At 39.0% G+C, this 13,286-nt stretch overlaps 1 long non-coding RNA gene and 1 pseudogene across 2 annotated transcripts in view; one reads left to right on the top strand and one right to left on the bottom strand.

The window, feature by feature from the left end:
- The window catches only part of LOC110349766 (uncharacterized), a 47,670-nt gene extending 43,340 nt beyond the window's left edge, over positions 1–4,330 (top strand). The window contains exon 5 of one of the 2 annotated variants that reach the window (XR_002395989.2): positions 1,100–4,330. This is a non-coding gene — a long non-coding RNA (uncharacterized LOC110349766). The remainder of the gene's footprint in view (positions 1–1,099) is intronic. The other variant, XR_002395990.2, reaches the window with a different exon arrangement.
- A 253-nt stretch (positions 4,331–4,583) lies between these two features.
- LOC147826212 (lupus La protein-like) overlaps positions 4,584–13,286 on the bottom strand; it is a 30,883-nt pseudogene continuing 22,180 nt past the window's right edge.

The following is a 13,286-nucleotide window of genomic DNA, read 5'->3' as shown; positions in this document are numbered from 1 at the left end:
GAACTTTCCAGCTCTTCAGCATTCACTATACTTCTGAAATTAACCCTGCTTTTTGGCTGGGTCTTGCGAAGACATGGCTGAGGCTGAATGGCCTCCATGGTCACCAGGAGACCAAATAGGAGACAGAGGCTGGGAGCCAAGCTCTCTGGAGAGGTATGGTTCATTCTCCAGACAGCAAAGGATGTGCAGCTCAAAAAAAAACAGTTTGGAATTGATTTCCTAGTTCTTGGTAAAGTTATTGGGCCTCACTCAATGAAACTGGCCTATTGCAGGATGGGATTCTCTTTTGTTCTCTGTCATCTTTCTCTTTCCTCCTTGGTCATTAGCAATCTGGGTGCTGATTGGATCCATGGTAGCAAAGGAAAAGGACCAGGGTTTTGTTTGGCGAACAGACAGTCCCAAGACGTTGTCATGAATGTAGTCATGTTTGCAAGAGAAGGAACCCCTGTCGATGTTCCACCATGAAGATGGTCTTCCTCGGCCCCATGGAAAGCTTTCGAAGCCTTCCAAGGATTCTCAGAACATTGAAAGTTTCAGAGGCCCTTCTTCCCGACAAGGGACAACCAGCCTGAGAAGAAGAAGGGTAGAAAAGGAGAAAGGATCCTGTATGCAAGATGCCAGAAGAAGATCCTTAACTTGTGAAAGCATCACTCTGACTTCTGCCTCCCTCTTCACATGACCTTATTCCCTACCACTGTTTTTGTGTCTCCTTACTACATCAGCAATCGAACCTAGGACCCACCCCAAATATAGGATGATTGCAAGATTCTTTTTTTATTTATATATTAATAGGTACATTTTAGGTATACAATACATTTACATTCATCTTTGGGTGTTTGTACCTGAACATGATGTATCTTAGTTCTTATTTTTTCCCCCAGTAATTGCATCTTCAAAGACCTTATTTCCAAAGAAGGCCACCTTCTAAGGTTCTGGTTGGACATGAATTTGGGTTGGCACATTTTTCCACACACCATCTGAGCATTGCAAGAGTGAGAGTGGGGAGGCGATCAGATAGCAGAGGCCGAAAGGAGGTGGAATAAGCCAATAGGTTAAATGCTTTCTCTCACACTGCTCCTTTCTCCTCTTCTCTTGCCAGGTGGAATGTGGATTCACCTTACAGAAAATCAGGCCCAAGCAGGCAAGAATGGCACCTCCAGATGCCAACCTAGGGAGTTAAACAGTCTTCAATTCCTTAGACCTGCTATAATTGAGAACATCCTCCTCTCTGTTTTCCTCCTGCCCACTTGCTGCTCCCTAGAGGGGGACCTGTTTCTAAGAAGCCTGGGAAGGCTTCATAGGAATTGGATGTACAGTGTTTTGAAGGAGAAAAACCCAGGTGTTTGAGATTTCTATCCAGGAAAGAATTGACTAGTGGCTTTTGTTCACTCAAAAGCATTTTCTAATTGTTTAAAGGTTATCATGACATGGCTTGTATGTGACTGCATCCCCTCATCTTTCTTGAGCACTATTTTGAAGAGTCCATCTCTATATTCAAAGGCTCATGCATCAGCGCAGTTCCTTTATGGGTAACGCAGGAAGCCTGGAGAGAGAGTGTGGGGTTCTTAGCAGCATTTCCTACCAGCCAGGCTGGGCGCTCACTCGAATGCAGACATGCAGAGCATTTTCCTTCTATGTAAATATCTAATCTACACCAGGGCCATCATCTGACTGCTTTCATTGCCCTCAGATCTTGGAAAGTCATTTTAAGGTAGAGATCATTTGGCAGTTCTATTAAAGAAGTTGGTCTCATATCAAGAAGTAGCAATTCGAACATAGCTCTGAAGTTTTTTTTCCTGTGAGTGTTATAAAAGATCAACTCAAAGTAGGTTAAGCAGGCAAAGAGATTTAACAGAATATAAGAGTTTCTCATATAAGTAGAGGAGGGGTTGAACAAATAGAAGGATGCAAGTCTACTCAAGGAAAAATTTTATCTCTGCTTCTCTCTACCCATAATCACAACAAACTGGCCCACGCTTTACAGCTCTCCATTTACACAACTAGAACAGGACTCAGTCTTTCATTGGAGGCAAAGTAAAATGAAGTACCAGGGAAGGGCTGTGATTGGTTTATTTGGGTAGAGCTCGCTCCTGGATCCAAGAGCAGAAGCTGTTTCCTTGATAGTTTATCCAATTATGTTGAAATTTTTGAGCCTAAGAAAGTCAGCTCTTCTTTTGTGTACTGCAAATCATGATTATTTTGTTGTGCATGCATCTCTTTCAGAAAAACTTAAAGCTTTAAGTATGATGTTTAGTTCCTTTGACAGAATCTTTCAGGAAAAAGTAGAAATAACCACCTCAACAAAAAGTCTGCTATTCCAATTTTATTAAAATGAGTCAAATATTCTGCATAAAATCCTGTGCTGTTACCGTGTGAGGGATTTTTAGTGCTATCAATCTGTAGATTTAATAACCACTGTTTAAATATGTATATCTAGCATAGAAATTTGTTTTGTTTTAAATATACCTTTCTTTTTGGTATCAGGAATGGAACTCAGGGCCTCACACTTGCGAGGTGGGTGCTGTGCCACTGAGCTACATCCCCAGCCCTTAAACACATCTTTTATTTGTTGAGTTGCAACTGAAGTTTTAAGGGAGAAGCTGATAAAAGTTATGGCCCCACATTTAAAAAGTGAGGCAGCACTGGTACTTTGTGCTATATCCCTCAAAAAGGTAAATGTTGAAGAACATATCTGCTTCTATCATTCTGCTCAGTTTTGTTGCACTTAATCATCACTTATTGGAGCAAATTTCTTCACTTATCCTCTTCATCCTCCAGTCCTGGTTTCCTGGGGGAGCTAGCACTCACTCCTTCAGGGATACTTATGTACTGCCTTTGAAGACTGGAGAAAGAAGCAGAAAGATTAAGCAGAAAACCTGAATCTCTTGCTGGAACCTAAGGCAGAGGGTGAAATATAGTGGCCTGGATCCAAATGTAGACTTTGATTACTTGCTGTGTGATGCTGAATATAATAGTCAATATTGTAAAGTTTTGACTATCTGCTTTGTAAAATTGGGATGATGATGTGACACAGAGTAGCTTTGACTACTAAAATAGATCATTTATGTAAAGTGCTTGGCATGTGATTACTTAGTGAGAGTTCTGCTTGGAGCCTACCATAGTCTGACCTCATTTTCTCATCTGTCTCTGTTCTTGGGTCCCTTTGCTTCCCCAGCACACACCCACCCACATCGATCACTAGAAGTTGGGCTGATGCCACATAGCCTGCAGCCTCTCTTCTGTCACTATTGCTGTTATATGACTACGTAGTCACTGTAGATTGGTTGGTCTCAGGCAGGAAGGACACTCATGTGACATCTTATGGGTCTGGACTTGAGGTGACCAGTTTGCCTTGATCAGAATGCTCTTCTCCTTTAAAGGCTATGACTTGTAAGTGTCCTGATTCTTTCTTTTGCCTTCCATATGTAAATGTATATTCATTCCAAACACCCTCATTTTTAAAAGAACTTTTCTTAGAAAGAAGAAAGAGTGTTCAATAAAGCAACAACACAGATAAAAGGTCACTGTCTTTGGAGTAACAGAAGCTGGCTAACCTGTCCATGGCTGGTGAATCCTGTCTATGGTTGGCATGGCTTCTAGAGGGTGACAGAAAAGAGAACCAATTGGCAATCAGAAATAGTGCCATACAACCACTCAGGCACCAAAGTGCTATGAATGTCAAGTGCAACATATTTGCTGAGGCAGAATCAGAGTCCAGCCAAACTCTAGACCATGCCAAGTAAGGATGAAATATTACTATTGTTTTCGCTGCTCATGAATATCCAGTTTTTCTGAGGTGATATTTGTGCTAGTATACGAGGGAAACAAACATGTCTTTGGCCTTCTCTGGTTCTTGGAATCAAGCTTGGTATTACAACAGAAGAGCCCAAAGTCATACTAATTGTCTACGTATACCAACATATGTAGATGCCAGGAAGAGAATCCATCAAGGAAGGCCCACGATTAGATGATGATGAATACCATGTACAGCTTGGCCTGCAGGGCTCCTAGATGGTCACCAGTCCTGTCCTTTCCTGGGCAGCTGAGGGAATGGCAGTGACCAGCTGCTTCTGGAGATTCTAATCTAACTTCCTGAGAATTTGCACAACTGCTCTGGACAGCAACTCTAGCCTGAGTGACACTTCTGAACTCAATGTGCCTTTTGCTGAATACTGTATGTTATGTTAGCTGAGGATTCCATCACCAGGCCGAGGGCCAAGGACAATCCTATTTCTGTTCAGAAGAGTCAAGAGCTCTTTCCATTTAATCCTGTCTCAGATAACAATCAGATGATTTAATCCATAAAAATAAATCCAATTCTTTGAGGTCTAATGTGTGTCTGGTGTTTATATATAGACAATGGGAGCTCTATTACATTATTGGTGTCAATAGGCAAAACAGGGCCTAAATGTCTGTAAGATGAAGCCCGGGAAGCCATTTTAAAGCCTACAGTTGTCTTGATAATTGGAGGAAAATGCCGTAGAATCCAGTAAAATAAAAGATCTAATCCAGTAAAATAAAAGATCTTTTAAATTCTAAAGACAGTATATGAATTGATAGTTATAAATACTGTTCGAGTGAGCCTATTTTTCAGCTAGAAAAAGGTAAGAAAATCATTCCTGATAGTCTCTGATCAGGGTCTTGAATGAACAGTCATTATTGTCACAGAATGGGGCTTAAATTTCTCTAAAGGGACATTGTAGAGACATTTATGATGGCAAAGCCAATAGCTTAAGGGTTTTTCCAGAGCACAAATGGGTATATATGAACAGGTACATGTGGCCTGGGAGTAAATAGTGCAAATTTTGCTTAAGAGAAATGTGGCCATTAATCCTGATGTGTCAACTTCACTGGATTAAGAAACACCTAGTAGATTAGTAAAGCACACTCCTGGCTATGTCTAGGTCAGTCGTAGAGGTGTGACCTTGGGAACTATATATGGATACCCACTTCTGCTTCCCAACTGTGATGAAGTGAGCATCTTTGCCTCACCATACCCTTCCCTTCTGCCATGATGTTCCTATCTTGGTGCAAGCTAAGGACTGAATCCCCAAAACCATGAAGTTTTTGAAAAAATCAGTTCCCTGTGTAGAGAATCAACCTTGTAGGTTCATAATGGCTAAAAGTTTAGAGATTTTCACAAACTCATCCTTTGTTACATGTATGTTTGTAACGAGTTTGTTTTCATACATTTTACCTCTTAATCACAAAAATTGAGTGTGGAAAAATTCACTTGGTGCCACTTGTAGACAAGGTTATAGTGATTCTGGACTCTTAAAACATTCAGAATGTGGTTTTCTATCCAAATCTCTTAATCTCACTCCATGGGCTATGAGCTGCCTGAAGGCAGGTCACGTTGGCTGGGACTGTGTCTGCTGAGTGCTAGCATAGGGCTCCTGTGGGTTTAAAGCAGTGCTCTCTGCCTTGGCTGACCATCCAAACACTCAGGCAAGGTTTCAAACACACACGTGGCCAGGTTCTGCCCCCAGGGTCTCTGATTTAATTGGTGAGCTGAATGTTCTTGGTATTGGGAATTTTTTAAGTTCCTCAGATGATTCTAATGTGCAGTCAGTGTTGGGAATCATTGACCCCAGGAGCAAATTCTCCAGGTGCTGAAGCAGTAGGACTTCTCTGAGATACTACTGTATGGCAGCAGAAGAAGGAAGCAGATAGTGCAAGCACACATGGGGATTGGACTGTGACCACACAACAATGTGCAGCTCCTCAGCAAATTTACCCACTGTGACAGCACAGCTTTGCAGAAACTTTTCTGTCCTGCTAGTCACAGGTAGTTGAAATGAAGAGGAGGGATGCATTTGAGGGCATTAGAAAGTTCTAGAACTTAGTCCAGGTACAATGACATGTATCTGTAACCCTAGGTACTTGGGAAGCTGAGGCAGGAGGATTGAAAGTTTGAGGCCAGTCTGGGTGACGTAGTGAGACTATGTCAAGAAAAAGAGGTCCATAGAGCCTGGGATTTAGCTCAGTGGTTCCAGCGCCTGCCTTGAAAGTGCAAGGTCCTGAGTTCAATTCCTGGTACCAAAAAAAAAAAAAAAGAAAAAGAGGTCCAGCCAGGTCCCCACCCTGACCCTGGCCACTTGGGCCCACCTGGAAAAGAGCTGCACAAGCACACAAACAGCAGCCAGAGTCCCGCCCCAATACCATTCATAAGTGTGCGCCGACCCTAGCCAGAAGTCTGTTCAGCCACCAGCGACTGGGGTGCACAGCCCCCAGCCAAAGACTGTCCCAGTCAAAAGCTACATGGGGGGCAGCAGGCCCTAGCCAGAGGCACACCTAGACACCATCCCAAGTGTGCACAAGCCCCAGTCAGTATCCCGCCCAGACAACAAGTAAGCTCAAGGATCCAGAAGGCCACCATACTGAGCCCAGGAATTGGTGCAGGGGTGAGCAGCAGAGAAAAAGGTGCTTGGTGGCTTGCTGAGAATTGAAGACAACTGGGTGAGTAAAAAGTTGCCTCAACAAAGACCCCCCAGGCTGCATCTGTTGAAATGAGAAGACATCCAAACAAGTCTGAAAACCAGACTTCAAGATCACTTAAGGCAACCCCAAAGGGCAACTAAGGCAACCCCGAAGGGTGGATACTCAACCACCTGGACTCCCTGAACTGGCAACAAAAGAGGATCTGGAAAAAATGAAATCAGAAATAATTTCTCAGATAACAACAGAGATTATGTCCATAGTGCAAGAAATGATTAATAAATCTAGAGCAGACACAGATAAAAAAAAAAAAGAGGAGCCAAGGAACATGATGGAATCCCAACATAGGAAACAAATGGAATCCATAAAACAGATGCAAACAGATTTCCAGGAGAGTAAAAACTCTATTGAAAGTTTATTCAGCACGATGAGCCAATGTGAGAACAGAATTTCAGATATAGAAGATAAGATTGCAATTAGTGACCAAGAAAAGAAAAATTTCTTTAAAATAGTAAGGGACAAGGAGAATCAACCCAGCAGCTGCTAGATGATGCAAAGAAGAATAACGTAAGACTGACTGGAGTCAATAAAGAAACAGGAGAGAGTGCAGATGACATTAAAAAAACTGTTCACGGAAGTGATGGCAGAAAACTTCCCTAGCAGGGGAAAAGAACTTGACATACAGATAAATGAGGCATATAGGATTCCAACTAGTCATGATAAAAAAAATCTACACATAGGCATATAATAGTTAAGATTCCAGAAAGCCAACAAAAGAACAAAATTCTACAAGGAATTAGAGAAAAGACACAAATCACATACAAAGGAAAGCACAACAGAATCACAGCTGACTTCTCAGTGTAAACCCTCAGGGGAAGAAGAGCCTGGAATGATGTATTTCAAGCCCTAAAGGAAAACAACCTCCAACCCAGATTGATATACCTTGCAAAACTATCTTTCAAAATTGATGGAGAAATAAGATACTTTCATGATAAAAAGCACCTTAGGAACTTCATAAATACCAAACCAGCACTCCAAAAAATTTTAAACAATGTCCTAGGAAAAGACAATGAGGACAGTGAACCCCAGGAAGCCCAGAAGAATGGATCCATTAGGCACAACAAGAAATTAAATGCAAAGGGTAAGTATCCAACAAAAAGAAAAAGTCATGACAAGGATAAGTCAATACATATGAGTTATAACCATCAATGTTGATGGTCTCAATTCACCAATCAAAAGAATTAGACTGGGAGAATGTGTAAAGAAGCAAGATCCAACAATATGCTGCATACAAGAAACACACTTCATTCAAAAACAAACTCATAGACTGAAAGTTAAAGGGAAAAAAACAATATTCCATGAGACAGGAACCTGAAAAAAAGCAGAAATAGCTATCCCTTTTGCAGATCAAATGGATTTCAAACCAACACTGATGAAGAGAGACAAAGAAGGACACTACATCCTTGTAAAGGGAAAAATCCAAGAGAAGAGATGACAATCATAAATACATATGCACCAAATACTAGTGCACCCAACTATATAAAACAAATACTAAGAGACATGAAAAATTGAATGAGCACTAATTCAGTAGTAATGAGGGACCTCAATACCCAACTGTTACAACTAGATAGATAAACTAGACAGAAAATAAACAATGAAATACTAGAACACAGACTCTTGAACAAATGAACTTAACAGATGTTTACAGAGTCTTCCACCCCACAAAATCAGAATACACATTCTTTTCAGGTGCACATGGGTCATTCTCCAAAATAGACCACATACTCACTCTTAGAATGTGTTTAAGTAAGTTCAAAGGAATTGAAGTTATCCCCTGTATATCATCAGACCATAGTGCAATGAAATTGGAGATCAATAGCAAAAGAACCCGAAAAAATTACATGAACACATGGAAATTGAACAACACACTTCTGAATAACCAATAGGTCACAGAGAAATTAAAAAAGAAATCAGGCAGTTCCTTCAATTAAATGACAATACAACATAGTGGAATCTATGGGACACAATGAAAGCAGTCTTACGAGGGAAATTCATAGCAGTGAGTACACATGTTAGGAAAACAGAGCGAGCCCAATTAAACAACCTGATGCTGAACCTCAAGTTTCTAGAAAAAGAAGAGCAGGACAACCTCAAAGCTCATACAAGGGAGGAAATTATAAAGATCAGAGCAGAAATCAATTCAGTGGAGTCTAAGACATCAATACAAAAAAAATCAATGAAGCCAAGAGTTGGTTCTTCAAAAGAATAAACAAAATTGACAAACTCTTAGCCAATCTTATCAGAAAAAGGAAAGAAAAGGCCCAAATCCATGCAATTAGGAATGAAAAGGGTGAAATTACAATGGACCCAGCAGAAATCCAGAGGATCATCAATACCTACTTCAAGAACCTATACACCAATAAGATGAAAAACACAGAAGAAATGGACAGATTCCTAGATATGTATGAATTACCAAAGTTGAACAAAGAAGACATAAAAATTCTAAACAACTCATTATCAATGAAATTGAAAATGTAATTAAAAACTTACCAAGAAAACCCGGGCTCTGATGGATTCACTGCTAAATTCTAGAAGACATTTAGAGATGAACTATTGCCATTACTGTTTAAACTCTTCAATGAAATTGAAAGGGAAGCAATACTCCCTAATATGTTCTTGGAAGCAAGCGTCACCTTGAACCCCAAAGCAGAGAAAGACCTAACCAAAAAAGAGAACTATAGGCCAATCTCACTAATGAACATAGATGCAAAAATCCTTAATAAGATACTGGCAAATAGAATACACAAGATCATCAAGAAGATCATACACCCAGACCAAATGGGATTCATCCCAGGGATGCAGGGATGGTTCGACATACACAAATCAATAAATGCAATACACTATATTAATAGAGCCAAAGACAAAAGTCATATGATCATCTCAATAGATGCATAAAAAGTGTTCAACAAAATCCAACATGGATTCATGATAAAAACCCTGCAAAAAATTGGCATACATGTTCTCTACCTCAACCTGATAAAAGCCATTTATGAAAAGCCAACATCCAATATCATACTAAATGGTCAAAAACAGAAATCCTTCACGTCAAAGTCAGGAAGAAGATGAGGATGTCCACTATCACCACTCCTGTTCAATATAGTCTTATATTGAACATTAGCCACAGCAATTAGACAAGAGAATGAAATAAAAGGAATAAAGATAGGAAACGAAGTTAAATTGCCATTATTTGCAGACGACATGATACTCTATCTAGAAGGCCCCAAGAACTCGACCAAAAGTCTTCTAGACTTAATAACCAAATTCAGCAAAGTAGCTGGATACAAAGTCAATAGCTTTCCTCTACATGAACAACAGACTCACTGAGAGAGAAATAGGGCAAACAATTCTTTTCACAGTAGCATCCAAGAAACCGAAATACCAAGGAATCAACCTAACAGAAGTAATCAAAGACCTCTTCTCTGAAAACTATAGTACTCTGAAAAGAGAGATTGAAGAAAATATCAGAAAACGGAAAGCCATCCCTTGTTCCTGGGTAGGAGGAATCAACATAGTGAAAATGGCCATACTTTCAAAACTGCTATATTGATTCAATGCTATCCCAATTGAAATTCCAGCAACATACTTCACGGACCTTGAGAAAACAACCCAAAAATTCATTTGGAACAAGAAGAGACCCAGAATAGCAATAGCAATTCTAGGCAACAGAGACATGGCAAGGGGTATCACAATCCCCAACTTGAAACTATACTACAACGCTACCGTGATAAAAACAGCATGGTACTGGCAAAGAAACAGACCTGAGGACCAGTGGAACAGACTAGAAGATGCAGACTCAGCCACCACATCTTTGACAAAGGAGCCGAATACCCTCACTGGAGGAAAGATGGCCTCTTCAATAAATGGTGCTGGACCATATTCATAGCAGCACAATTCGTGATAGTGAAAACTTGGAAGCAACCCAATTGCCCATTAACTGGAGACTGGATAAAGAAAATGTGGGATTTAAAAAAAAATAAAATGGAGTATTAGACATAAAGAAGGAGAAACTAGAGACATTTATAGCTAAATGGATGCACATTAAGGTGATACCCTTAAGTGAAATAAGTAGAACACACATCTATAAATACTGAATAGTTTCTCTAGTGTGAGAAACTGAAAGTGTAAATAAGGACAAAAAGGTATAATAGATAATGTGAAGTAGGAAGAAAAGGTGCAAAGTGGAAGGGGAAGTGGGAGGGGTAGGGGAAAAGAAAGAAGGCAATGGAATTAATATGAGAAAAAGAAAAGATGGAAACAGTCTTTGTAGATATGGAGGGGTGGAGGGGTTGAAGGGAGGGCAGGGGGATGGGGAAAAAATAAGAACCAAGATGAATTATGTAAAGGTGCAAATTTCCAATGATGAATGTCATTATATTGTACACCTTAAATGTACCAATAAAATTAATTTTAAAAAGACAACAACAAAAAAATAAAATAAATCGTGCTGGAAAAATTGGCTTTCAACTTGCCAAAGATTAAAACTAGACCTATATCTCTCACCATGCTCTAAACTAAAATCACAAATGGATTAAAGATCTAAATATTAAAACAGAACACCAGCTGGAAGAGAGATTAGGTAGAACTCTTGAAGACAATGGCATAGGAAAAGATTTCATGAACAAAACCTCAGTTGCATGTGAACTAGCACAAATAATCAACAAGTAGGATCTCTTCCTATTAAAATGCTTCTGCACAGCAATAGAAACCACCAACAATGTGAAGACACAACCCAATAAGTGGGAAAAAATTTTTACCAGCTGTTTCTCAGACAAAGTTCTACTATCTAGACTCTATAAAGAACTTAAAAAAAAAATCAGACCTCCAAAATTTAAAGAGCCAATCCAAAAAGGGGTATCTGAAATAAACAGACATTTCTCAGACAAATAAGTAGAAATAGCAAATAAACATATGAAAAAATGTTCAATATCACTGGTCATTTGAGAGATGCAAATGAAAACAACACTGAGATTCCACCTCACCTCAGAAAGAATGGCTGCTATCATGAAATTAACCAATAACAAATGTTGGTGGGGTTGTGGGGTGAAAGGAACACTTCCCTATTATTGGTGGGAGAGCAGCCTGGTGAAACCGCTGTGGAAGTCAGTATGGAGATACTTCAAAGAACTAGGATTAAAAGTCCCATTTGACCCAGCTTTCCCCTGCTGGGTATCTTCCCAAAAGAATTAAAAGAATCATATCACAGTGATATATTGTGCATCCATGCTCATAGCAGCACAGTTTGTAATAGCTAAAGCTTGGAAACAGCCCACTTGTCCATCAACTGGAGACTGGATAAAGAAAATGTGTGTGTTGTTTTTTTATAAAGTGGAATACTACTCAGCCATAAAGAATGAGAAATCAGAGACATTTATATCTAAATGGATGCACATTGAGGTCATACTCTTAAGTGAAATAAATAGGACACACATGTGTAAATACTGAATAGTTTCTCTCATGTGAGAAACTGAAAGTGTAAATAAGGACTAAAAGGTATAATAGATAATGTGAAAAAGAAAGAAAATGGGGAAAAGGGAAGGGAAAGCAGAAGGAGTAGGGGAAAGGAAAGAAGGGAATGGAATTAATATGAGAAAAGGAAAAAATGGAAACCAAGTCTTTGTAAATAGGGAGGAGCGGAGGGGTTGAAGGGAGGGCAGAGGAATGGGGAAAAAAATAAGAACCAAGATATATTATATAAAGGTAAAAATTTCTAAGGAATGTCATTATATTGTATACATAAAATGCACCAATAAAATTAATTAAAAAAAGAAAAAAAAGTTCCAGAACTTTCTTCTCTCCTATGAGTTTTCAAATTATCATATAAACAAACAGTTCTCAAAACTAGAACTTAATAAATTAATAGACACTAGATGGGAAGTGTTTAATTTTAGTGGAAATAATGAGTTCCAATTAATACTTACTACTTCTTGGCTATAATGAATATTATTTTAATGATATTCAGGGTTAATAGGGATGGGGTAAAAATGATCTTCAACTGACTGAATCCATTTTGTAAATCACTTGGGAAGCATGGATGAAGCATTATAAGAATATTTTATCCTTTGATTCCATAGTCCCCTTTCTGATATAAGGAAACTGTTTACAATATGGAAACATCGATATGGACAGAGATGTGCATCATGGTTATCTTTAATTGTGCAACATCAGAAACAAAGCACTGAACAATAGGAAAAAGTTAAAAATATAACTACAGAGAGGAATATTACGAAGCCATTATAAAACGGCTAGAAATGAAAATTGTGTTTTACATAGAAATATTTATGATGTAATGCTAAATAAGTCATGATAGAACATTTTCATAAACTATAAGAGACCCTAAAAAGGGTCTCTTGGGATATCTTTAATTCCAAAACTATTCTCCTCCTGGAAGGACAGCTTTTCTTACATATCACTCATTTGCTTTTTATGTGAATTGGCCTACAAGAGCTCAATTTGAGTTCCAGACCTTAAACTGTTTCCTTGGAAATAGCTGTTGATGTTTTTCACTGGACACAGTTTTACTTTTGCAATTACCTGTCTCACACCCCGGATATCAATGAGAGGAGGCAATGAAAGCCAATGGAAATTCTCTCTGTATATTGCACATGAGAGAGACATGAAACACATTCGATTCATCTTTCACATACTCTATTTCCAGAGTCCTGTCCTTTCAAATTAAAATTTAATATATACTAGTAAAAATTTTTAAAAAATAATTCCAGATGTTATTAAAGAATCTTGCCAACAACCTTGGAAAGCAATTTGAGGGTCTGGTTCATTATAGGTAGATC

This window comes from Heterocephalus glaber, unplaced genomic scaffold (assembly GCF_053883595.1).
Source record: "Heterocephalus glaber isolate CG9 unplaced genomic scaffold, H.glaber_assembly_v1.0 deba00001472, whole genome shotgun sequence".
In the NCBI taxonomy this organism is placed as follows: Eukaryota; Metazoa; Chordata; class Mammalia; order Rodentia; family Bathyergidae; genus Heterocephalus; species Heterocephalus glaber.
Note: the sequence above shows the minus strand (reverse complement) of the source record. Positions and strands in the feature narration are given on the sequence as shown.